Source organism: Poeciliopsis prolifica, unplaced genomic scaffold (assembly GCF_027474105.1).
Source record: "Poeciliopsis prolifica strain line A6 unplaced genomic scaffold, Auburn_PproV2 SCAFFOLD004, whole genome shotgun sequence".
Taxonomy (NCBI): Eukaryota; Metazoa; Chordata; class Actinopteri; order Cyprinodontiformes; family Poeciliidae; genus Poeciliopsis; species Poeciliopsis prolifica.
In genome coordinates, this window is record NW_026562379.1 from 8,368,180 (window position 1) to 8,394,832 (window position 26,653).

At 38.5% G+C, this 26,653-nt stretch overlaps 1 protein-coding gene across 3 annotated transcripts in view; it reads right to left on the reverse strand.

Moving 5' to 3' along the window:
- b3gat1a (beta-1,3-glucuronyltransferase 1 (glucuronosyltransferase P) a) overlaps positions 1 to 26,653 on the reverse strand; it is a 90,710-nt gene that overhangs the window by 48,476 nt on the left and 15,581 nt on the right. For all 3 annotated transcript variants that reach the window (XM_055028903.1, XM_055028901.1, XM_055028904.1), the window contains exon 2: positions 2,620 to 2,831. The gene's annotated coding sequence lies outside the window, so the exon portion shown is untranslated. The remainder of the gene's footprint in view (positions 1 to 2,619; positions 2,832 to 26,653) is intronic.

Here is a 26,653-nt window from a genome sequence, read left to right on the forward strand (position 1 = left end):
CCTCTAACTGAACCCTGGGCAAAACTTGGGGTGGACTTGATGGGACCGTTTCCTCGCAGTAAAAAGGGAAATGTTTTCCTTTTTGTAGTGATTGACTATTTCACTAAGTGGGTGGAAATGTTTCCTGTTAGAGACAGCAAGACACAGAGACTCATCTCTATCCTAAGGGAGGAGATATTCACTCGTTTTGGAGTTCCACAAAGTCTTGTGTCAGATCGGGGTCCCAATTTACCAGTCAAGAAATGGCCAGATTTTGCTCTGCGTGGGGGGTAAAGCACCATTTTACCACCAGCTATCATCCCCAAGCTAACTTGACTGAACGGGCTAATCGAACTATCAAAACAATGATAGCCTCATTTGTTGGACAGCATCACCATCTATGGGATCAACATATATGGGAGTTCCGTTTTGCCATCAATGGTGCTCAACATGAAACCACAGGAAGAGCCCCTGCGGAGCTAATGTTGGGACGTCAACTTCAAGGACCATTGGAGAGAATGATATCCAAACCTCCTTCACTTCAGCAAACTGAATACAAATTGTTGGAATGACATAATGAGATGAAGGAAGAAGTCAAAAGGAAATTTGGGTTAAGTAAAATCCGACAAGCCAAATATTATAATGCCCGGAGGAGAGGTGTACAATTCCGGTCGGGAGATTTGGTCTGGGTAAGGTCCCATCCCCTTTCCAAAGCCATAGATAGTTTTTCCTCAAAGCTAGCGCCAAAGTGGTCAGGACCAGCTATAGAGAGGAAACAGTTAGGCCTAGTAAACTATCAGCTTCAGTGGAAGGACCAGCCCAAAGGAACAGACACAATTAATGTGGTTAACTTAAAGCCCTATTTTGGAGTTCAATCTCCCGTGCCTCCGGCTGGGGGGGGGGGATTGTAACATAACCACTATGTTTTGTTTTTCTCAGCAAATATAAATAATGTTAAAAATGCCAAGCTGTCTAGTGGAACAGTTGTGGATTTCATTATAAATAAAAACATAAGAAAAAAAATGTCGAAGTTCCACTTATAAAAAAAAAACTGATGTTGGGTAAATCATGTTTGGGGCCAGGTGTGTGGGAATTAGAGATAAAAAGGGGCGTGTGCGCCGGAAGGCGCGGCGCAATTTGTAAGAAAGACGCTCGTGTCGAACTGTGCAGCGGGAGTTTTGGCCTTATCCTTAGTGTCTGTTTAATCCAAAGAAAAGTAACAAAAAGATAAAACATCGATTAAGGTTCGATTAAGGTTCGTCCCAGCGCCACAGATCGGGCCCGGAAGCCTGGACCGGAGGGTGCACCGAGGGAACGCCGCCCGGTGCAGAAGGACGACGACAGTCCATGGAGGAAACCACCGGGGGGAAAAGGGACGCTCCCGGTGAGATCTGGACTTTATTTTTCTTTTGGGGGGTTTTTGGGGTGGTACCACTCTTCTTTTTTCTCATCTTTTTTGGGGTTCATTTTTGACGTTTTGGATTTTTCTTCGGGAAGAAGACGGGGATTAATACGGAGCGACGCTTCCAGGTCGTGGTTAGATTTGGATGTATGGGACTCCTTTATGGACAAAAATATAAAAAAGGAACAGGACTTTGGGATTTTCTATTTTTTAAGTGTGGTTTGTGAATCGGCCTGACAAGGCAAATCAGACTCTTGATATTTTGGGTGGGTTTTGATGTTGATTTAGATTGATTAACTATTCAAATTTTGGGTTTCTGAATAAATTATTTCTGGTGCAAACCTATTAATTTCATACTGAGTGGGTGAACATTTGTTTTTTATCAAACTGATTCTGGTAACACTTTTAACCTTTACCTGGAACAAGATCCCCCTTGTGTGTTTCTTTGTGAGTTCTGCTTTAATCAAGCCGGAATATTACAAGACAACAGAGCCTAAAAGCAATTTAACAGCTCAATCTATTTTCCCCCTCTTCTTCACACACCTCTCCATCTGATCATTTATTGCCTCGCTGCCTTAAGATTATCTGCAGCTTTAACATCAGCAGAATAAGCTCCCACCATTTTGCTCTCTGCTCTATCTGGTACATGCATATACATATCAATCTCAAATGGTATTAGAACAGAGGAGGCCGTTGTAGGCTGGAGAAGCAATTGGATCTGTGACGTCATTTTGTCTCAACGATCAGATAATAATTTCTCTATATTACTGGAGCAAATTGTAACTTCCAATGGACAGCAAACAGGACAGAAAGCTGTGAACAAGCAAAAACAACAGGAAGAAAGATGCCAAGAGTGTAGATACTATCATTGTTGCCACTGTTCCTTTAACCACAGTTTTTGAGACTATGAGTTTTCAATGTAGCTTCTTTTTAGAAATGCAAAGAAGCAACTATGGTTTGACAGTTGAAAAGCGTGAACAAAAGCGTAATTGTCAAGGTCAGCTCTGACAGCTTTACACAGACAATAAAACTATCCTGACACAATGGGAAAACATCTCTGGATGGATTTTTCTCTGCTTCCACCAAAGAAACCAATATCTTTACTTCATTGTTCTCTCAAGTTATACGCTCTTTTGATTTTTGGTACACAAAAACAAATCATTAAATGAGAAGCATAGCCCTGGTGACTTGTATGGAAATGTGTTCCCCCACAACAACGAGAACAAAACAGTACTCACAAGCAGGAGCAATCACAGGCCCCTCCTTCAGTGTTCTTCTGTCCTCCTGTGCCGGCGGATACTATCACCAGCTTTTGTCTCGAGCTTGACTGTAGACGCTTCTGTATGCGGAGCAGAGATGTTCGCAGCTCAAGATGGTCAAACGCAATGGAAGATGCGTCATGAGTGACATCCGAAATCTCCCTATGGTTTTACATTCTCAGACCTGGCCCCTGGAGAAACAGGAGCACAAAAGAGAGACAGAGAGAGCAAGAGAGTTGTGAGTAAGAATGGGCCTCCTCTTCCACATACAATGAAGGCATTGAAAAAAAATGGAATGAGCAGGATGGCAGCTGGGAGGAGAGGCTGCCATACTATAACAGCCAGTGGGTCATTGTCAGCCCTGTGGAGTGTGACAGATTTCTGTGTTTGTATCTGGACAGCTGTCAGTGAAGATAAACACTGAGACTTAGTTCTTTGCATACATTTCACACTGCCTCAGGCCTCATTCACACCAGACTAAGACCACAGCAAGACAATATCAGCCAACCAGCACTTGGACGGATCTTTAAGAGTTCTTGGGGTGTATCAAGAATGTAATGTTCTTCCAATTACTTGTGAGAAATGTTAAGCATTCAACTACAGGAGCAAGACTGTGGAGGTTCATTATTGTGGTAACAGCATATTTGAGTTCTCTTTGGAGGATCTTGAGAGCATCAGCCAAGTTTAAAATAAAGTCATGGCCGCAGGCTGGGAATTCTCTAGGTAAAACGGCTGTCTGCAGACGGTGTGGCATGCTCTACCAATATCTTTAGACTTAAGTATAAGTGGTGTCCCCAGGTGGTCTGGAAGATGTGTGCAGATTTGAATGTCCTTCGATCATATGACCAGGGATCAACTGTTTTGCTTTGGATGAGGAGCCTCAAAGCAAATCTCCTAAAGCATCTAAAACTAACTGTCCATAATCTCCTCACCAATACACACACACACACTCAATGATTTGGCCCCTTGTACAGAGATGCACTGGGCTCTCCTGCATCCTCTCACTCTGCCAAGAAAAACTGATAAAAATCCCTTTAATTTTTTCTTACACATTAAGTCTGAAACTGATGCTAGAAGTGCAAAAATCTCTTTCATTTATACACAATTTCTGTAGATTGCCAGGAAACATTTTAGTTCACATGTAATATGAGCATTAGTGATAAACAGCTTTCCGAAAGAATGTTGATAGCATCCGGGTACCGCAAATGCAAGCTAGATTAATGTGTATTAGATTTGCTGTAATCTGTCATTTGGTCATACATCCCAAATACCACAAGGCAGTCCTTAACGGCTGTGATAAAGGAATAAAGGAAAAGTGATGGAAAAAGTATTTATTTTTTCCTTTAATGCAATTTTAAAACAACAAGTACACATTTATGAATACTTATTATAAATGTCTGGATGTGTAAATGTTCTTTTTAGCCTCTGACATACATGACTTAAAGTAATCTTAGGATAATCATTAATCAAAATGCCCATTATGTCCTAAAAACCTTCCAGGCATGTCATCAAATAGCAATGTGACAATTTATGCAGCATATCAGCTAATAATATTTGCCTTTAATGTAATGCGTATCCTCTGGCGATAACTTCATTATAAAAAAATTTCCATTTGGGAGAATTGACACAAACATACCAGCTGCAATGCACTCTTACTCCAACACAATTCCTCTGCATGACTCCCTCAGCTACCGCTCTCCATTATTGATGAGACTTCCTCTGTGGGTCTCATCTGCCACTGTGCTGGCTGCAGTTGCTTGTGGGCAGCCACTCTGGATGTAGAGGGGGACCAGCTGATGCCACGCGAGGAAAACCAAAAGGGGTGCGCACATTAACAGCCTAATGACAGGATGTCATCTAACGCTGCATGCCACATTTGTTATTGGTTTAATCTAAATTCAATGGGGTCGTCATCAAGGGGGGAAGTAATTACCTTCAAATCCACAGGGGAATGGCCTTTGTATGAGTCCAGCTGAATTGTGAATACTCAACCTGAGCAGCATGATTTAAGCATACTCTGCTGTTCCAAATCACAGGAAAGGAAGAAATCATGTGGGGAATGATTGTAGGGCAGAGCGAGGAAAAACAACTTACAAGGTCATCCTTTTGGGTAAACTAAAATGATTTATTTATCATGCTGTATGGCAACAAAAACAGACAAAGACGAACATTTCTGCAATGTCAGCTGTCGTAAATGTATTAGGTACTACACCGACTATCAGCTCAAGGGACGCTGAGGAAGGTATCAAAACACTAAACACCTGCCCCTCCTTCATGACAGGGAGCAATATATCACTCCACCACCAATGATATTATTTCATGTTCAAAACATGGTTGGTGTAGTATCTCTATTACATCTCTCCCTCAGCTGCAGCTTTATCAGGGTGGATCCTGAATGGTTATTAAATCTGAACATAAGAGTCAGGAAACTTTGAAATGAAGGAAAAAGATAACTAAAAATGCATTAAAAAACTGAAATATGTTTTTTTTTTAAAAAAAAACATCAATAAATGGAGTGTGAACAAACCAGGGAATACAAATGAGAGTGTATATCAAGAATGAAAGGATTATGAAGTTTCCTGCAGGTTTTTCCAATATGGAGACACACTCCAACAAGAATAATCCTTTTATTGTTTAAACAACAAAAGTAGGCACAGGTTGCCAGGCTGCGCCACTGTTATGTACGAACCCAAAATCTCATTCGCTTTGCTTTGGTTTATGTTTTCTGTTTACATTATTTAAGGTACCAGTAGTGCAAAGAAATAATAAATATTTTATGATGAAATCATACCCAATAGTTCTGTCAAAGAGTTTGCATTTTGTAAATCCAAAAACCAACCAATCAAAATGTCTGTGTATTATGAACAGCATGGTGTTTAAGACTCATTAACATCTTTATGATTAAAAGGAAATGTAGACTGATGTCTATTTGTTATTTTGGAGTGGCGATAATTTGTGAAGTAAATTTGCACAAAGTGTAAATTTTCCTTGAACATTAAAATCTGCTGTGCTCTCAGAAATGCCTGATGTATTCTGAGCAGAGAAACCCCAGACAGCAGTAGCTGGCTGTAACACCGTTCAACCACTGTTCTGTCATGTTCTGCTCTGTGGCCAGACATCGAGCACGTAATCACACCAGAGCATGTGCGTGGGTGCATGCCCACTTTCACACACTTTTTGAAAAGTTCACACTGTGCAGGAGGATGTGGTGTGTGCATGTATGTGTTTTTTTTTTCTTGTCCGTGGGCTGAACTTGTCAGTCTGTTCATCTGACATTGACAGATGAGTGGACAAAGCCTGAAAATAGAGGGGTGAATAGAGAGCAGGTATTGACTTCCTTCACACCTACTTCTAACTCTTTCGAAAAGCGGTTGACCTGTTCCACACTTATTTTAACCAGGTTTATATATATATATATATATATATATATATATATATATATATATATATAACTCTTGGTATTGATGATGCATTTTTAGACAAACTAATAGAGAGGATGCAATTGACAGAAGGCAAATGTCAAAATATATACTGCCTATCAAAAGATTATTTTCCACAGTTACTTTGCAAAAGAAGATCATACATCAAATAAGCCAGGCTGCAAGTTTGTTGTAGTGACATTCCCCATTTCACTCTTCATCTGGAAGGATACAGTTTACAAAATTATACAGCACAGTGTGCAACCATTAATGTGCAGTCACAATAGGGAAAAGCTATTGTTTTAGTGTCATTAGTTATTTGTATTTTCCACAAGCCAAACACAGCAGTCATGTGGAACAAGGTGCTCTAGAAAGTTGAGACCAAAGGTGAAATCTTTGCTTGCAAATTCTATGTATAGAAGAGAAAACATCATAGTATCATCACCCTGATGATACTATTTACATGGTAAAACATGGTGGTGGTAGGATTATGCCATATGAAAAGAGCTGGATGTATGGAGCTAAAGTTGGGGAAGTACTAGGGAGGAAATGCCTGCTAAATGTCGCAAAAGACATGAGACTATGGTCAAAGATTTACTTCCCTATGGGACAGAGACTTTAAGATAATAGCGCTTAAGTCTTCTCCTGAAAATGCCTTTTTATGTCCCTTAAAAGGGCAAAAGAGACATTTGCTCTTGCTTTCAACCTGCTGTACACACACAAGTGTGAAGTCCTACTGTGCAGACATTGGACTGAAAGCTGATAATGAGAGTTAATGGCTGAAATTGCATTGTGCCTAGCAGTCAATTGCAACGATTTCTTGCTGAAATTATCGCAATTACAATTGGTGTTGTATTTTAAATGTATATATAAACTCTTATTGGGTGATTCACTCCACTACACACTTTACACAACTATAGCATAATCAAATCACTTTAATGCCACAAACTAACAAGATGTAAACTTTGCTATGACGACACCATGACCTGAATAGATGACCCATTAAACATAAACTATTCTCTTCTAAAACGTTGAGGGCACATTGGACATTGCCCAAGATAACTGAGCTGAGCCGGTGGCCTTCTTCATTCTAAGGACATCTGTCATGGTAGAGAAAATTGCCAGGTTTTCCATGAAAGAGAATTCAGTGATGCCTCTTCAGCACGCCTCTATGATTAATTCAGGAATGTCATTCGATGGGTAAATGCTCCTTTATTCTTGTGTTAGTGGTTAATATTAATAATGCATGGCTGGGTCTAAGTTCAACATCCGTCTTGGCAAAGTTTGACATGGAAAGGTTTCACCAGCTGTGCATGCTTGTCAACACATCCCTTCTTTCCCCCTCTGCTTCTCTTTCCACTTCAGGCTAACGACTCTATTGCTTTTCCTCCTCGACTGCTCCTGGCTCCGACACATACCCCTGATGGGAAGATGTGGGCCATCAGCAGTAATTGGAGGAGTTGTGCTGGGTGAATTTCCGTTGCAGGACACTGCGACGTGATCAATTTGGAGAATGCTAGTGGTGGTTAGGCGGTCTGCAAACCCCCACAGCCCCATGACAGTTCAATGGAGCTCGTGCCACAGAGCGTAGGATATCCGTTTTCAAGAACAATCGTCAACTGCGGGTCACCATTGAGCCCTGAGAGCTCCCAGCTATCCAGTTTAATCATAATTACCCATTTAGTCCATTATCATCTGGGAAGAGGTGCACTGAATTTAATGTTAGCATTTCATTATACTCACATTAAAGAATAAAGGAAATGTCAGAGGCTTAATGGCAATGATGTAATATAATTATCTCCAAGGTGATTTATTTGAAAGATTTCCCTATGATAATCTCATACGTTCTGCGAGATGCACAATCTAATTGCACACACACAATGTTCAGCAGCACAATGAAATAGCATGAGATGTGACTGATGGGTGCAGTGAAGGCCTCACGCAGCCAACATGATTTGCATATTTGTGACAGTACACAGGCTTGTGTCTTGTCATCACAGCTTTGGAGAACAGCCTTTATTATTGTCCTCCTCTTTTTTGGGAAGGGGGTGGTTTTCTCTCAAGACTAAAACAACACTGCACTGGGCAGAAGCTGGTCGCTGGTTGTCATGGCAACGCAAGGCAGCTGGGACTAGTGGTGTTTGAAAGAACAACAAAAAAAAAAAAGTCTTGGCAAAGGTTAAATCCAAAGAACAATTTATTTATACCACGCTGGTGCATTACCCTTTATCACTGCCGGGTTTCATTACTTACTGTAAGGGACTCTTTTAACCACCATCCCAGGAAACAAAAAAAGACTTTAAAAGCTGAGAAGAAATTTATTTTTCAAGATCATTTTATTGAGAAAATTTTTAGTTTGGTTGTTCAGGAGCACAACCAAACTAAAAAAAAATAGTCTAACCAAAAACTGGTATATGATTCAAACGCAAGTTTTCCAGGAGTAGAAGAACATCCATCCATCCATCCATCCATCCATCCATCCATCCATCCATCCATCCATCCATCCATCCATCCATCCATCCATCCATCCATCCATCCATCCATCCATACACACATACACACATACATACATACATACATACATACATACATACATACATACATACATACATACATACATACATTAAATGAGCACATTATTGAACAATTACAACATTTCTTGAGAACTTATGTTAAGCTGATTGACCTCTAACACAAGCTTCAAGTACTTCAAGATTCTTCATTATTTACCCTGGACTGTTGTGTATGTTCTACATTTAAGCCCACAATTATTCATACCCAAAGCAGAATTAGATTTAAAATGATTTTTATTCAACCAAAGATTTTAATTTGCTTGTGATACATAGACATGTCTTAAAACATCAAGATTCAAAGAGTTATTTCAATTTATCTACATGTTGTGAAAAAGTTGTGTGTTGAAATTTATTCATACCCTCCAATGATCATTGATCAATGATCAATGAAAAGTCCAGTAATCAAACACTTCTAATAATTCTAAGTTAATGGATGATTTGTCTTTGGTAATGAGATCCAGAAACAAAAACACTGTTCTTGCTAAACCTCCAACACACACAATCTCTAGAAATATGGTTTCTAAAATTCCAAACCCTGCACCTTCTTGCCATAAGGCAACAGCACTACCAACTTTATTACTGTGCAGTCTATCTCTCTAAAATCTTTTCCTTCAAACAGATGATCTCACTTCAGTTTTTAAATTGAAGTTAATGTCTCTCTATTAAAAGCCCATGACTGTTCATAAGTACAAAAAGCATTGAAAACTTATGATACCCTTGAAATTATGGTTGCAGAACTTCCTGTTGAGACCCCTTGAGGATTCACAGCCAAAAGACTGGGAGGAAGTCATGGGTTTAAAGGTAATCTCCTGTAAAATTACTTTGCTTCCCCATTCCCAGACTCAAACACACAAATTCAAAACTTACACAACTTCTGGAATATTCAGATCCCTGAGTGAGAATTTCTTGCCTGAGCAAGAGCTGTGGAGCTGTACCAGAATAACGGCAGAAGCCTGAAGGTGCTTCAGCATGAATAAGTCAATCTCTGGGGTTTTAAACATGCAATAGCTGGTAGCTGTGTCCCGTAGAACATATCACTACTCTTCAGTCTGTTCTAAATACCAGCGGGTGGAAATTCAGTTTCAGGCATAACATTTTGAAAATACTGTCAGTGAGGCAACAAAATTTACACTGGAACAATATTGAATCTGCCAATAAAATCTGCCCAGAGCTGATGTTTTACTGTTTTCCTCTTCTGTAGTGCTTTATCCTTGGAGTGGCTGATAGAAGACTAGTGTTGATATTTGGAGTGCCATTACCCTAATAGTACATTCACTGGCAATGTGAAGCAACCACAACCTTTCTTTAGATGCCTTTCATCTTTGCAGCTATGGCTCAACTTTCCTGGGTCATTTTCAGTATGAGTGATGGTGCACATCATCCCAGGGAAACAGTCAAGTAGGGGAGTAAGTACTGTTGTTTGCCCCTGAAAACTCGGCCCATCATGTCTGATTTACAGCAATGCAATAGTATAAATGGGTATTGTATTGTATAGTATAAATGGTCAATGCCAGACATTTAAAGAAACTTTGAAGATGAAAGGATGCTTCAGGACTATAGCCTTCATGGGCTGGATACTTATCAGCTCTGGCAGTGGCTGCATAAAAAAAAGTCTGAAATCCTTATGACTTAGTTTCATTTGGTGAGGCTTTTCTTAGAAGTATTTTACTTCTAAGAAATAGTCCATGTCTAAAAAATAGTCCATTTAGAATCTATGTTCATCCTGATTTGTGTTACTTTTCGTGATCTTGGTTTCGGACTCAAAATTATTCCCACATTCTTGTGTGAAATATTTAAACAAAATAAAAATAATGCCAGAGGAATTTTCTGAGTTTTCTTGTTAGTAACAAAGAGCTGCCAAACTCCTTCAGGATGCTGAATGTTCCCCTCTACCTGTGTGCCTGACTGCCTTGAACGAGGCCATAGCTACTGGTGCAGTCAGGCAGACAATAAGAAAATCCCTCCAACATGCTCTCATGATTAAATTCTGCACAAGCTGCAATTATATCGCTCCTCAAGGAGGACTCCTTGACACCCCTAAAAGGTAATACAATAACTTGGATTTATCAACACAATCACGTGGTTCATTCTTCTTGTTGTTATAATTACTGCAGCTAAGAGAAATTGAGGAGCTTTTGTTCCTGTAAAACTGGGATTTAAAAATATCTTACAGACAAGAGTGCCACTGGGAGAAACGTCCTGAGAAGTTCAGTGCTTCTGTGAAATATATGACACTATCTCTTACACTTAAGCTGCTTCTTCATTTGTCAAGTCTCACACTGACCGTTTACTGTCTGTTTCCATTCTAGCCCAGTATGGAGCATTTCCTAACTATAGAGGGGGACATGGGTGGGCTGTCAGCGCACAGAAGCTGTGGTTGGCTCTTCAATTATGTTAGCAGCGACACTCAGCAATAGAGGACCTGGAGGTTGTAATTGATGGAGCAAGCACAGATATTTTACTTTGTCTTACAGAAATTGATTGCTGGTGCAAACAAACTACATATTAGTCATTTTTCCATACATATAAACATGTATATATTGTAGCACTTGTTTTTTAAACATTTGCAACACTTTGGATTAAGATAATACAATCAAAAGATGTAAAGCAATATCCACGCATGAACTTTATTTCAAAGAAAATTCCCACCAAAGAATTATATGCACATCACACCAAACTAATATTACATAGTTTCGGAGTTTCCCACTAGAAGTTTTAACTTCTGTCTTCTGACAGAATGCTGACCAGAACTTCGCTGTCCAGAACTAAAGTGACCAGAGCTGCACTGCTTCTTGCTTCTTGATTGTTAACCCATTCTTCACAGATGTGCTTCTTTGCAGGGCAGCGACATCATGGTCGCTCCACTCTGAAATTCGACACCTGTGTGCTCAATATTAAACTTATAAGTACGCTCCTCCACAATTTGCAGCTCTTTGATAGCAGATGGCATGTTCATTGCGCCACTGTGGTGGTTGAAATATCGTTTGGAGTTTACTTTCAACATTTCTATATGCCTGTCTGTCTTATTGATCTTATCCATCTATTTATCTACCTATTTATCTCATTCATTTATCTCATCTTTCTCATTTGTCTATCTTGTTTATCTTCTTAGAAAGCAGTTGCATGTGTTTCTCAATAGAGGGATGTACTGACAGGTCAGATCAGAGCACAGATGAATGATGAAGCTGAGTCCTCCATCTGCCAGCGGCGAGCCGGACGCAGCTCTGTCTGCTTCACTCAGCCCTGTTTTTGTATTTTAAGAGTGAAATGTGAACTCTCCTGTCCTATTAGCACGATGCTTCCTCCTTAGTCACATGTAAATGGTGCCAACTCTGGTCATTGCGGAGGATGTCATAAGATGAATCTGAGTTATTGAGGCAGTCCGTCTTGATTTGATGCAGCTATGGTCGCTTGGAGAACGACGCTTATTCTCTCCGTTGACTGAAGATCAGGGAAAACCTTTTGCTCTGAAAAAATGAATATGTCTGAATCCATACGGGTATATTCCAGTCCACCGTACAGTCAATTTATCTGACAGAACCACAGGAGGCTGATGTGTCTATTCCAAAATGAGAACTTTTTAAAATGCACAGCCGAGCACATTTTGCGCTCCCCTGAGGCTCTATATGCTGAAAGCTCTAAAAAGCCCTCTACAAATGTGTCAAATGGATCTGTTCATTTCATTGCTAGTCTGGGCCTCTGCTTAAAGGCATTAACATTAAGGTTTTTTCCTCATATCCTTGGACTATGAACTGTTATAGCATAGCTCAAAATGATCAAGGTGACAGGCCATAATTTGGACTTGAAAGAACTCTCCTCTGCTAGTTTCCCGTAAAAGCCTGCATGAGAAAATGAAATTATATCAGTTTCTTTGTTCCCGCCACTTAATGGCTGCCAAGGGGTTGATTTGTCAGCTCAGTCCAAGAGAAGACCCTCCCTCTGTCTAAATTGCAGGTTGGATTTTCCTCTCATACCAAAGATCCTCTTCTAATTGCCTCCTAAAAAGTGTCTTGTGAAACAGCTGCTTTAATGAAGAGAGAGAGAGACAAGCCGAGCGAGGAGAGCATGTTACAAACATCTAACTTGGAGGTGTGCTATAATTGCTGACCGCAAAAATGAACTTCTTTGAAGTATTTCAAAGGTCCAGAATCCATCGGGAAACAGTTGATGCTGGATGAGATAAATTCTCTGATCTGCATATTTCACTGCACAGATTAATTGAAGGACACATTCCAAGTCTGATTATCTTGCAGAATCTAATTACATCTCAGCTGTGCACTTCAAGTTCCTGTCTTGCTTTAATAATGAAGGTGTATCTGGCATGAATGGTTGTTTTTTTGGCACTAAACATTAAATAAACAAGCACAGAGAGCATTTGTGTGTGCACGCATATCTAAAAGTCTTCTACAACAATGTGCAGCTTCAGTGGCTAATTGATGTTGAAATAATTGCTGTTTGGGAACTAATTTGTCAAGCTTAGACTAGATGTTCACTCAGGCAGTGTATGTTCATGTGGAACACTTGCTGTAGGCAAAAAAAAAAAAAAAAAAAAGCCAGTTTCCTGAAGTGAGTGATGGGATGTGCTGGAGCAACAAGACCTTCAATTTTTCACAGTGTTATCACAGAGAAACTTACATCTGTGAGGAAGCCTGACATTAAACTGGGGGTCACGAAGGTTTGATCTCAAAGAGACAGCTTTAAAATCTGTTGGGTATTTACTGCATTTAATCTGAGGAAAACAGGATCCTCAAATAGAATTGGTTACTCAACTGCAAACTCAAAAATAAAATCTGACCCTTGATCTCTTAACATTATTATTTTCCAAAGAAGAAGTAAGGAAAAACTTTGTCCCCATAAAAATGTTGGAAGTCAGCCTGAAAAGAAACGGCTAGTTAGTTTGGCAGTAGCATAAATAAGACTAAGACCCTGATTTAGTCTGACCCAGTACATTTGGATTTAATTGTCTTAAATGTTTTTGTTCAAGCTTTTGTAACGGCAATAAAACAGCTTAAGTATTACTGCTGTATGGGAGAAAACACTGCAGGATACCCTAAAATATCTTTTTCGGTTCACTATTTTTGCCATTTTGAACTTCATTTTTTTAGTATTCTTACTCATGTAGCACATTTCTAAGTAAGCTAGTATGACAGTAGCCAAAGAAAAAGAAGCGTTCTGTTCCTTTTGTTTTTCTAAAAGCTCTTTTAATTTGACATATTTATTTGTCTGTCATTTGCTTGTAGAACCCTCCTGAGACAATCAGAAATCCTGGTTAATTTCAGACACTTTGGAAGCACTTGAAAAAAACAGGAATGAAAATTACATCTTAAATTGAAGGACATATAATCAATTAGTTAATTATATCACTGAATTATAGGTTTCAACACAATTGTGTGATTTCTGTAGGTAACAAGCTTACTTTGAGAAGCAGAATCCTCCCCCCCAAAACAAACTGCAGTAAACAAATAATATAATGAAAAATCTGAATCTCTATGAGAAAATACAGCACATAAAATGAACCACTTGCATCCAACAGATGGCATATTCTGAGAAAAAATAATTATTAATGTGAATGTTTTAATTAGACTCAAATTTATAATCCGAGTAGGAGAAAAGGTGAGGATTTGTACAAGTTACAGAACACAGGAATGTTTAACCTAAACACTAACAATTTAGAATTATTCTGAATTCAGAATTCAGAAGCAGGCATTGAAATTAATTTAAACTGAGCATATTAGCAAAATCCAATAAATTCCGAAATGAAGCTGCTTTGAGGACTAAACTCAGCAATTAAACAGCCCTGTCTCTGTAAACAAAGCTAAACTTGCATAGAATGCAATATCGTTTGTGATTGTTTACTATCCTGAGCACTCGGTAAACAATCTCAAAAACACATGCAAACATCAAACTAGACAATATTTACAAAGTGATCTTCACAAGACAAATTTGGAAAAATAAAAAACACTTTAGACTTCACCTTGAATTTATAATAGGATTTATACTGGGTAGTTTGAAGCTTTTATGTTTTTTTTTTTTTTTTTTTTTTAGGATAGGGTCAATTTAAGCTTGAAATGAAAATCACAGTCAAAGGCAGTTTGCAATTAAGCTAACGCAAAGTGTGTGTTTGTGCATGTGTTCGAGTGTATGTGTGTCATAGAAAGTGAGCAAGAAAGCAGAAGCGTTTGTGTGAATAGGCACAGCTGATTACATTCCTTTAAGCAAACTTATCATCTCAGGAAAAAAGAAGATGTTTAAGCCTTTAAAATTAAAAGTACATCACTCAAAGATTTTTTTAAAATGACACAGGGTCACTTGTATTGCCAGAATAACCGGCGGCAATAGCAACTCCCTGTTTCTTAGGAGCTTTCTAGCCTCTTTTCATCACTCAAGTTCTTTCATATCATGTCACATACTTCTCACCACATCATACACAATTTAGTGGGATTACTCAAAAGCCATAATTATGCTGTCTAAAATTATAAAAAAACATATTTGCAGATGGTCCTGAGATGCCTTGTTTAAGCAGGTGAATAAGGACTTAAAACAATCCAATACTGAAGGCACAAATGGATGAAAGACAATTTCCAAATCAGATTGTGAGTATGACCATCAAAAGCAAAATCAGAATGAAAATTGACCCCAAAGTAATCATAATCATAAGATTGGCATAGGATGCTAAATGGACCAAGGTCTTCTATTAGAGATGTATGTTTTTCTAGAGCACAAACAAGAGTTACTATTTGTTTTCATGTAATTAGAGAAAATGTTTTGAATCCAGCTTTTGACACAATCAAAGCACTTCAGCAATGATTATGGCTAACAGCTAATAAATACCAAACATTCAGTTTCTCAGAAAAAGTTGAATACAACCTAGGTGTCATAAAAGAAGTATCTTTAAATCTAAAATGTCAGGCCAAGGTTTCTTCTTGAAATTACTGTGGAGATTGTTGATTTGATAGTTTGCCCAGCAGAGTCACTGATTGAGGAGGCCATCGCTGAAGAATCAGTGCAAACTGCTGTATCCAAGGTTATTAATGGAAAGTTGGGTGGAAGGGAAAAAAGTGCTAAAGAAGGAAGGAGACGCAGTCTTCAGAGGAACCACACAAAACCTAGTTCAGACTTACATGGACTTACATGGTTTGCAGCTGGATTAAGAGGTTTAAGAGGCACCACACACACTAATTTAGGACAGTTGCTTGAGGTCCAGTGTGAAGTTTCCACTCTCAGTACAGATTTGATATGTTGCATGATATGTTGGTGTTTTGCACAGTAATCTACCACCATATTTTAAATCATTTCTCATAATTCCCTCCCCAGATGAGTTTTATTGGAGATGCTGACTCCATTTTCCAGAGGGACTTGGCATCTGCCCACACTGAAAAGGTACCTCCTTTAAAGCCCATGATTGATGAGATAAGATTAAAGCATTATTGTCCATAGAAATGTAAATTTGATTTACATAATCTGTCACACGTTTCTTCTGTAACAATGCACCCTGAATGGCCTCTCAGATGGCAGAAGTTCAAATTCACCACTCATCCCATGAGCTGAGCCCATAGAGATTATGTCTGCCACTTCTTCAGCCTTCCTTTCGCACAGCTCAGTAAATTTGTTCTCCACTGAATGACTTACAATTGGCATGATTGGCCAGTAAACAAGCCTGATTGAACCTATGAATCTATGGGGGTAATGTCAAGATGAGGAATAAATGCAAATGTGGACCAAGGTCTTAGCATTCTATCAGAGCTACAGAATGATCAACCCCATGGCATGCTGCACTAATGCAGTCAGTAAAGCAAACTGAGCCCTGATTAAGTAATGCATGCGGCACATAAAATATTCTTCAGCAAGCTCACATTTCTGTATTCAAAGTCCTTTGAGTTTTCGGTGTTAGCTGTAAGCCATAACCATCCCACTTGTAATTTAACACTCTGACTGCATATGTATATAATAAATTGCTTTCACCATTTTAATGGAATTGCTGCAATAAATTTAATTTTTCAAATATGTTTAGCCTGTCGAAACAACTGAAAAGAACACTGATGTAGTTGGACATAAGAGATGCTGCCTTACACACCAAAAAGACAGAAGAGACCAACGTTCACAGGCTCTCCCGACATAATATCTGAATGCTTGATGTTGGAGCTGAACACTGCTTTCTGTCTCTTTCGTTTTAGCTTCGAATGTATATTTTAACTTCTGACAAGTCAACAAGATTTAAACTCTTCAGCCATCAAGGCACACTCTTACTGACAGGATGAATGGTAGCTGCTCCTTCAGCACAGAAAGTGACTCTTGGGGAGGACAAAGGACAACTATTAAGTCTGACTGATGGTTGAACAGTGGCTTCTCTGCAGTTACAATTTGTTTGCGTATCAATGCATTAAAGGTGAGTAAGACGTTTTAAAAAAAAAATGTCTTTTTTCAAAGTGCTTCTTAAGAATTTCAGTGACGAAATGTTTTCTCCTCTGTGACCTGCAACCTTTTCCCGTTTTAAGTGATTTTTAACAGCTTCTGGGTATTACAGGCGCTGCCTCACAGATTCACATGCAAAGTGTCATTTAGGCTGACACGAATCTGCGCAGCATCCTTCAAGCACCTCTGCCTTCTTCTCACAGCTCATTTTTAAATAACTACTCGGAGCCCTGCTGAGCACGGCCCACAGCGGACAGAGCGATTTATCATGCTGTTCATTGGTCACGACAAAACACTGAGTGCCTTTTTATAAGCCGTGAGACAAAGTTAGCAGCCAAAGAAGAAAATATAGCTTTAAAATAAGCACCTTTTTGCTCTAGCTGGGAGTTTTTTCACTGTTCCTACCCTTTTCACACTGCAGAAAAGGTAGTGGTGCTCATTTTTCACAGAGGCCACCAGACTCCAACACGTTGTCTGCTTTTGATGAATGGCGTAAGGGTCTCTGTCCTTACTCCGCCATCCATCAGCTGCTGTGAATGTACAGCATCAAAGGCAGACAACTCTTGCCAAAAAAACTGCACAACTTCAAGAAGGGATCTGACACCCCATACCAAACTTCGCATCTTCTTGAAAAACCCGGTTGGAGTTCTGGTTGAAAAAGATTCAGTTCTTTTGTGTTGATTTTTTTTTCCTTACTCTGACTGAACATACAAAGACTGAGCATACAAGGAAATATACAAAGAAATCCTACTGGATTTCTTTGTATGTTCTGCCTATTCAGCGTTTTGTAAGGTACACATTTGGAACGTTCTACATTTCAATATGTAGCAATCACAAATTTTCATCTATTTCACTGAGCTTGAATGTGGTAGAACGACAGAAACTTTGATGATTGTAAAGTGGAAGAAAAAAGGATACATTGATTTCTTGGTAGCTTTGGTGGTTACAGTAAATTTGGGAACATGTGCTCTGATCAGATCAGACCAAAATTTATTTTATATCATGAGAAGTGAAAACAAACACTGCACATCACATTGAACACACTGTATCAATGTTGCTGCCACGTCAATGTAAAACATTGACGTGGCAGCATCATGCTGTGGGGACGCTTTTTTTCCGCAGCGACAGATTTGCTAAGAAAATGAAGCAGGTTAGTGGCCCTAAACCTACAACCAAAGCTGCTAGGAAAATGTTTAGATTAAATTGCCTTGTGTTTGGTACATTTAGTCTTAGATTTGGTGATCTAAGACCAAAGGTTTCTTTATTCACTCTGCTTCAGCTTAAGTTATAGTGAAGAGGAATGGGCAAAAAACGTACTCTCTAGATGTCCAAAGCTAGAAAACAAAGTTTAAGCTTCTTAAAGCTGCTATTACACAAAAATGTGACCCTATTAAGAAATTACTAAACAAGACTGAATTTATGTTTTACAAAAAAAAAAATAAATAAATAAAATAAATGAATCAAAATAGTATGAATGCTTTTGCAAGGTCCTCTAAAAGCCACTTAAGACCATGTCTTTCTTGCAATTCCAAAATGTATACCACTAATACATCATTTTCTGCTTTAAAGTAAGGCCGGCTCATACAAATGATAGTTTATGAATTAATGTCATGCAGTATACAAATCTCAACACAAAAAGCCAAAGTGCTGGATCCCTTTTAGGCTCTGCTTGATGTACTCTGCTGTTTTTTTTTTTTTTTTTTTTTCATCCACCGCACAAAAGGTTCTGAGAGCATTTCACTTGTATGTATAATGTGAAAGCCCTGTCTTTTAATATTTTGTTCATTCTGCATCACAACCGCACACATGTATTTTGAGCCGGATTGATTATCACAAGGAACCGTCACTCAAAAATATCTGTAAAGCCAGCAGTGGCCCTCAGATAAAAAAAATAAATAAAAAGAAGAAAATCAACACAGAGAGGCTGCCTGTCCCCAGTCACTGGATGACATCTTTTGACAGTTTACACTTTTTTGACAGCTCACTGTTTTTTCAGACTCAACACAAAATCTCTTGATTACAGAATTGACTGGTCCTCTGCCACATAGGTAGACCACTCTGAAAATAATAACTTTTAAGCAGGTATTGAAAATACTTTTCATGAGTCCATGTTTCTGTTTAATAAAATGTCTTATTGATCTAATATAATGATCTAATCTCTACGATGTGTTTCACTTAGTTTGTAAAATTCCTTGAAATTTTAGTAATATTCATACTTTTTGAATGAGTTTGGATGTCTTTACGTTTGGTACAAAGTAATCTGGCATGTAGCACTAATTTACAATGTGGAACGTATGAGATAATAATCTTTACAGTTTTGTTGGAGGCAAGGTAACTCAATATCTCTTTCATAACTCAATATGAAAGAGAAATATTTATACGAATAATGAAAATTTTACTGCAGAGGTTAACTGCTAAAATGGACCATATCTGTCTGAAAACTGGCCTATCTGTTTGCAGTAATGATCACGATTTAACGATTCTGGTGGCTGGAAATGACGGCCAATTACATATCACTTTCCCATTTAGTCAGATTATGGTACATGGATGACCAACAGACTGTAACAGAAAAAAATAAAAGCCTTTAGATTTTAAAGTGACAGCATTACACCATCCGATTACCTTGTTCGCCTCTATGTTGCCCTGTGAACATGTCAACCAGTTAAAGGTTTACCACTTTGGATAGAGGCATGAGCCCCACTGCAACACTGTGGGTGAAGACCTGCCAACTCAGCAAGGCTTTCAAACACAGTTTGTACATTTAAAATACAAAATACAGAAATACATGAGGCTTTTTTAAGGGGAGCAGTGAATAGTTTTTGTTTTGGACAAAAAGCACTTTCATTATATGTAAATGAGTCATTTGTTCCAGTGTTATTATCATATTCCGGCATCCTGAGATGAAATTGGTCTTGGCAAATGTAGAAAATCAAAACGGTCAACTTATATATATTTTTCTTCATTTTCTTGGCATAGGTAGGAGAAATACAAGCCTGCATACACACTGAATGAGCCTGTGTCTAACAACATAAAAAACAAGCCCTTATGTGTCTGCAGATTGCAGCAGCTGCAGAAATCCTTACACATCACAGAAGTCTCACAGGAACAGGGAAGCTCAAATGAGCCTCTCATCCCGTCTTCTCCTTTCAGAAAGATGCTGAGTGTCCAGATTCATGTTGCTTCTATCTAGCACCTTTAGAAAATGTATGCTTGCAGTGCAATATGTGATTAGTGTTAATGCAGCCTTATGTAACAGACACCAAGCATGGCAGGTCCTTCGTAACATAAAAAAAAAAAAAGCTAAATTAATTTTCCTCACCTTGTTATTGTGAATCCTCTCCAGCAGAGATTTACTGCAGGAGCCACTTAATTTTCAAATTGAGATGCATAAGCCTTCTTTTGGATTTCATGCATGTACAATTAGCTATAAATCTTTAGACAAATTGCCTTTTACTCTCTGATGGCTCTGTATCCCAGATGAGACAGCAGAATGGAATCTGTCCATCATGACATTGCATTAACCTCCCACACACTGGAGGTTCGGCTGTAGATAAGCCTTCTACCACAGTGGATTCTCTATTTCCTTGCTCCCGACATCACACTCTGCCCCCATCCCCCACCTACTGATTGACTGCTTTCTCCATGCCTCTGTATTTCTAGTCCAATTAACATTAATGGAGTTTGGACGTCCAGTCCGTATCTCCTGCCAGTCCGCCAGGAGATGCGGGACTCGGCCCCATTTCTTTAAAATCAGGCGATGTTGCAATTATGTTACAACCAAGTGGTGTCAGAGGCACCTGTGTCAAGGTGGTACCCTGTCAGAAAACACCTGTGTGTTCACTCCGACCTCCAACCAAAGGCATGGCTCCACAGCTGACACTGTGGCTCAAATTAACTTTGGTGCCTTTGGTAATAACAGCAGAACACATTTTCATTGGGGAGATGAATAGAGATGAGGACCAGTGCCTGGAAGGAATAACAATAATAATAAAAAAAATAAAAAAAACACAAGAGGATCAGATGGTGTTAAGGAGGAGGTTGTGTTTCTGACAATGAAGATGTCAAGAATGTCTTCTCTTAACCTTGAGTTGTAACCTGGGGCAAACAGATTTGAGTTAACATATACTGCCATAATTCAAAAACAGCTTTTGTATTTAAGTGATAAATACATAAATACATTTGTGCAATGCATGACATTCTTAGTCAGTCTGAGATTTTTTTTCCTTCCCCCTCTTTCTCATCAACACGGATTGTGGAGGATGCGGATCTTTTCCTGCCGTTTTTGCACAGCATGTGTGGATTCAGTCACGGCTGGCAGTTTCAAAGGCTTATTAGTTTCTATTGTCTTGATTAGAGTGTAGGTGTACATTTTGCAGCCTGCGTTTTGATTTTATCATCATTTATTATTTTGATCAGTTTGATGTGGGTGTTTGCGACGCCTCTTATAAGACAACTGATTGTACAAACAAAAGAGGAAACACAAAAATAAGAATGTGCCATTAAAATCATAAGTCATCAATCAAAATAATCAAAAGATATGACTAATCTTTAAAGCCTTTGACCTCAAGATGTTAATCACACATTTTTTTACAAAGTCTAGCCATGAGATACAATTATCCAGTCAAAGTCCAAGTTTATTTTAAAATCAGAATCTATGGCAAGACATGCTAATGTTTGTGAGTTTACCTCCTGAGTGAAAGATGGATCCCTGCATGTCTGTCATTTCCACTTTCGTTGATTAGGTAGGGCGACCAGCAGGTTATTAGTCCAATGTGTCCTCTGGCTACTATTTAATCACAATTATTATTAAATTATGATTGTCACATGAAGCTTTGCTGACTTAATGAGGACAACTTTAATTAATTTTCCTGGTAGTGACTGGTTTAGGAAGAAACACATAGGGCAACTTTGCATACAATGTGAAATCAGAAAATGGGCTACATACCACATGCCATCTATAAAGAATAAAAACCTGTTTTTCTGTGGCTGAAAGAGTCTGGAACCTTTTCTGCCGTCTAATTTAAACTGAAAGAAAAAAAAAGTTCAGGATGTTTGATCTAAGTGAATATATTTTACCTTCTCCCCCCCCGTGTCGGTGTGTAAGGCTGGGCTCTTTGCAAATCGGATAAGATCAGAATAATCCTTTTTGTCAATGAATGAGAAAATCCAGCAGAAATGTATTAATACTACTATTTCTTAAATGTATGCTTAGTTGGAGTTGTGTTTCACATTTGTTGCACTGACCATATGTTGAGGTATTTTAGCATTCTAACATAAGCTTTATGTTACAGGAAATATTCCAGATCGACTGAAAATAGAAGTGGAGGAAGCAGAATGAAGTGATAAATTGGTGGAGTGTAAGTATCTTCACACTTACAAGGTGACTATGACAGTTTTGTGTCTGTGAGAATGGATAAGGCATATTAACAGAGTTAAAAAAGGAAGAAAAAGAAGCTTAAATTCTGTGTTTCACTTTCACAAAAAGAAAAAAAAAATGCCCAGAAATTTCTGGTTTGAAGAAAAGCATTCTTCATCTCTGTGGTGTCTTTTTGTGAAAATGAGAGATTGCCTGTGGAAAGCAAATTTATGAGAATGTCAAGATCAGCATCTGGATTCGATTTGTGGAAATAGTGTTGTGGAAGTTAGTTTTCATAAGTTAACACCACACTTTAAAAAGCAACAAATATTGGCATAGCAGTGATTCTGACCTGTTCTGACCTGTTGTCACATATCAGCAATTACTTTGTTTTCACTCTACCTTCACTCTGGCTTTCCTCTTCCTCGGTTTCATTGTGTTGTTCAGTGTCTGTTCCTTTCTGAGTCCTCCATCTTCAACTAATAATCCTCCCCCATATGTTTATATTGAACAGTGCATATTGTATACTTGCAACAACGGTAGGGCTTTCAGAATTTAGGAGTTTCTGCTTTGCTGTACAGCAAGTGTCATTCCTTCTGCATACAGACCATTACATCCAAAAAAATACAAGGAACTGCAATTATGCCATGAGTCATTGTGTGTGGGGACAGAGACAGCATGTACAAAGCAGATGTAAGATGTAAGAAATCTGAATGGGCCAGATGTAAGAGAATGATTGAATGAGATATCCAATCATTCTGGACTGGTGATGTGGCATACCGGGGATTTTCCCTCTCACCAGTCTGACCCTGCACCTCTTGAAAATATGTAGGTTGAGTGTTTGATTGTGGAAAATTAGAGGCCCCAAGGAATCAGTGCACTGGCCAATTTTCAAATTGACTGGCAGGATCTTGAAAAGCTGATTTTGAGCCTATTTTCAATCAGGGAACACAGCACTAATCAACACCAGTTCACAGTAATAATATGATTATTCAGTGTGGAAACATTTGCTAAGTGAAGAATGTTCAAAGATTGAAATTATCTCTGGTTTTGCATGCACTTTTGCATGCACCATCTGAAGCATAAGATGACATGATTCTTATTGGAAGCTATCCAGAAGTTGCATATTTCTGCAATTCTGACCTACAACTTTTTATAAATGAGTCTGTGAATGTGGGAATGTTTGGCTCTTGCAATTCAATAAAATATAGTATATTAAGGATATTGACACCCAGTTCTTGCCAACTCAACAACGTTCTTGATGTGCTTCAGCAACATTTCAGACAAGAAAAATTGGTATTGGCCAAAATGGAAATCGGCAGGTTAAGCTTTTTAAAAGATTATTCATCTGCCATCAACCCAAAAACTGCAATCTGTGCACCTCTATTGTTAATTCTCTTTCCTCGCTTTAATGTTTATGAGCCCAAAAAGCAAAATATGTCACATCACCAGGGGAAAATAGATAGAAAATAAAAATCAGGAACAATAGTTCACCCGTCTTTTATAGTGAAAGCAAAAAGCAAAAACAGAGAAGCACATATGTACTAAAATAATTAGCCAAGCAAATATTTAAGATCCAGCCCTGTGATTCTCACATACAAACACGCAAACAAGTCAAGCATGAAAGATTTTCATGCACAAAGGCACACCAGGAGGCCAGTTGCAGAGTGAGATTCTTGCTGATTACAAACAATAAGAGGCATCTCAAGGCTGCTATCCTGCTTCTCCCAGCAGGACAAATATTATGTTGCACTTTCTCTTTTTATTCCACACTGCCTTTCGCACTCAGGTATTTAGCTTTCTCCCTGCATCTGAGCCACCACTTAAACAGGAGCCTGCGAGATCATCTGCATTCTGTATTCACCCGAGTCGACCCCTGACAGCTACAAATTACACAGGGAGTAAGAGCAGAGCATTCTGGGCCCTCTCTGCCCCTCCAAACCTGCTATGTTAAGCTGATTGAAATTAAAGAAACAGCCACTTCGGAAGAGCGCACTCAAAGCATAATAAGTGATTGTTTTTGTGCCTCTTCATTAAAGCAATCGACAAACTTCTAAAATACATCCTAACACACAGAAATACACCTCCACACCTTGAGGCCTCATCGGTCATCATATGTTGCAGTAGACACAGAGATCAGAGCACTTCATGAGCATGAAACATGAGCTTCGGACCCAGAAATCCATATCCATTATTGTTGCATGCATGCTTTTCATTTGCACAAGGGCCGTATTGATTTCCCTCCCATTTCCCAGCTTTAAACAAGGTGTAAAAGCATGTTTTCTCTTTTACTGCGGTTAAATTCATCATAATTGAGATCGTATGTGCACAGACTGTCAGACGGTAATAAACACCTAAAACAGGTACAAAAAGCTCAGTGAACTGAGTAACTTTTGATCATTTTTATAATTGAGTTGCATTACACATTGGTGACATGTTTTTATCTAAACTCTGTCATAAACATTTATTGTACTGGAACTAATATTCAGACCAGTGCATGAACTGTTACAAATAGGTTTTCTTTTCCTGACTGTCACCCTCTATTACTAATGTAAAGTTGAGCAAAAGTATAAGTCACTGTGATAAATTGCTACTACCTACATTTTTTACACTTTACCTTCAACTTTATAGTGAGGTTTAAAGGTTTTAGGGAAATTGTGAAAATGTTTTTAATTTGTTTCACAAATGAACCAAAACATACATGAAAACATTAAGATTAATGGCCCACTCAGCCCATGTTTCTCTCCATCTTTCATACACACAGACACACATGCACACTTTTTTGCATTTAATTGAAATGTCAGCCTTACAGAAAGTATGTAGAGGAGCGATGCATGTGAAACCCTGGTTCCATAACTCTCGCCTCGTTCAAAACCCTCTTAACACACAATAAAATACATGACATTTTTGTATGCAGTTTAAAGTATTCCCCTTCCAAAACCTTTTGTAACACATGATTTAGACAGACATCTCTATTCTCCTTGTCTGCTGTGTGTGCAAAAAAAAAAAAAAAAATGACACTGCAATGCCAGATATTCCAGAGCTGTAGCTCTCCTTCCCGAACAATCTGTCGCAGATGACTCACTCCCAAATGTCCAGACCAGACTTGAGTCGATCACAGTCAATTAAATTCACCTCTTCTGAGAATCCAGCCCCTGATCTCATCATACCTCCCTCTGAGTTTGATAATCAGACAGCAGCAAACTCAAAATTCACCTGGTTTTATCAGCTTTCATCAAACTGTAACAACATTCAAGTCATTGCACTTTGTTGCATTTTATTTACAGGTAAATTTAGTTAAGACATGTTGGCGTGATGAGGATGATTCCCATATAGAAAGTCTTACTTAAGATGTATTTCTTTTTCCTTTGTGGACTGGTCATAAAGTACACAAATACAAAGGTTCTTAAAACAAGAATTTGGTGCAATAGATTAATTAATTGTATTGTTGAATTTTGTCAGTTCAGACAGCATTATGTAACAAGGAAAATATGCATGCATGCCAAACAAATATTTTGTTGAATAATCATTAGCAGTTTATGTGCAGACAAGAATATTTTATCGAAAAATCTTTAAGCCTCTGGAGTTATTCCAGCTGGATAGTTGACTAATTTTCATGGACTACTTGGAATAATGGATTTAAGCTATTGTCTGCAGTGTTTAGGTCAGGGTTTTGGGAAGGTTTTACCTCAATGCTAGTAATAACCTTCTTCATAGATTCAAAAGTCCATTTTACGTGTGTTAAAGATAATTCTTCCGAGAAAACACAAAGTCTTTTTTTTCCAGTCAAAGGGATCTGGCTGGAAAGACACAATTCAGGAAAATGAGCTAGCTCATTCTAGAAATAAAATAAATCTAACTTATTCCAATTCAGTTAGACCCAGATTGCATTACATGGAGTCCCATATGATCCAAATAATAGCAGTCAATCAAATGCAGAATTCCCATAATAATAACTTATGATCACCATAATAATCACTTGATTATTATGGGATAATAAGCAAAAAAAAAAAAAAATGATTTTTTGTTGTTGTTTTTCTTGGAAGGTGGGGTCGAGAGATTAGGTTTATGCTTTTGTTAATATGGCCAAATTGCTGATTTAAATGGAAGAAAATAATGGGATGTAAAATAAAACAACAACGTTAAAAATGTCGGGGACACAAAATTCCTCCTATAAGCCCTGCATTGGATGGTTTTCAGTCACCCTGCACTGCAACCCAGACGAGCTCAGCACTACACATGGCACCATCCCC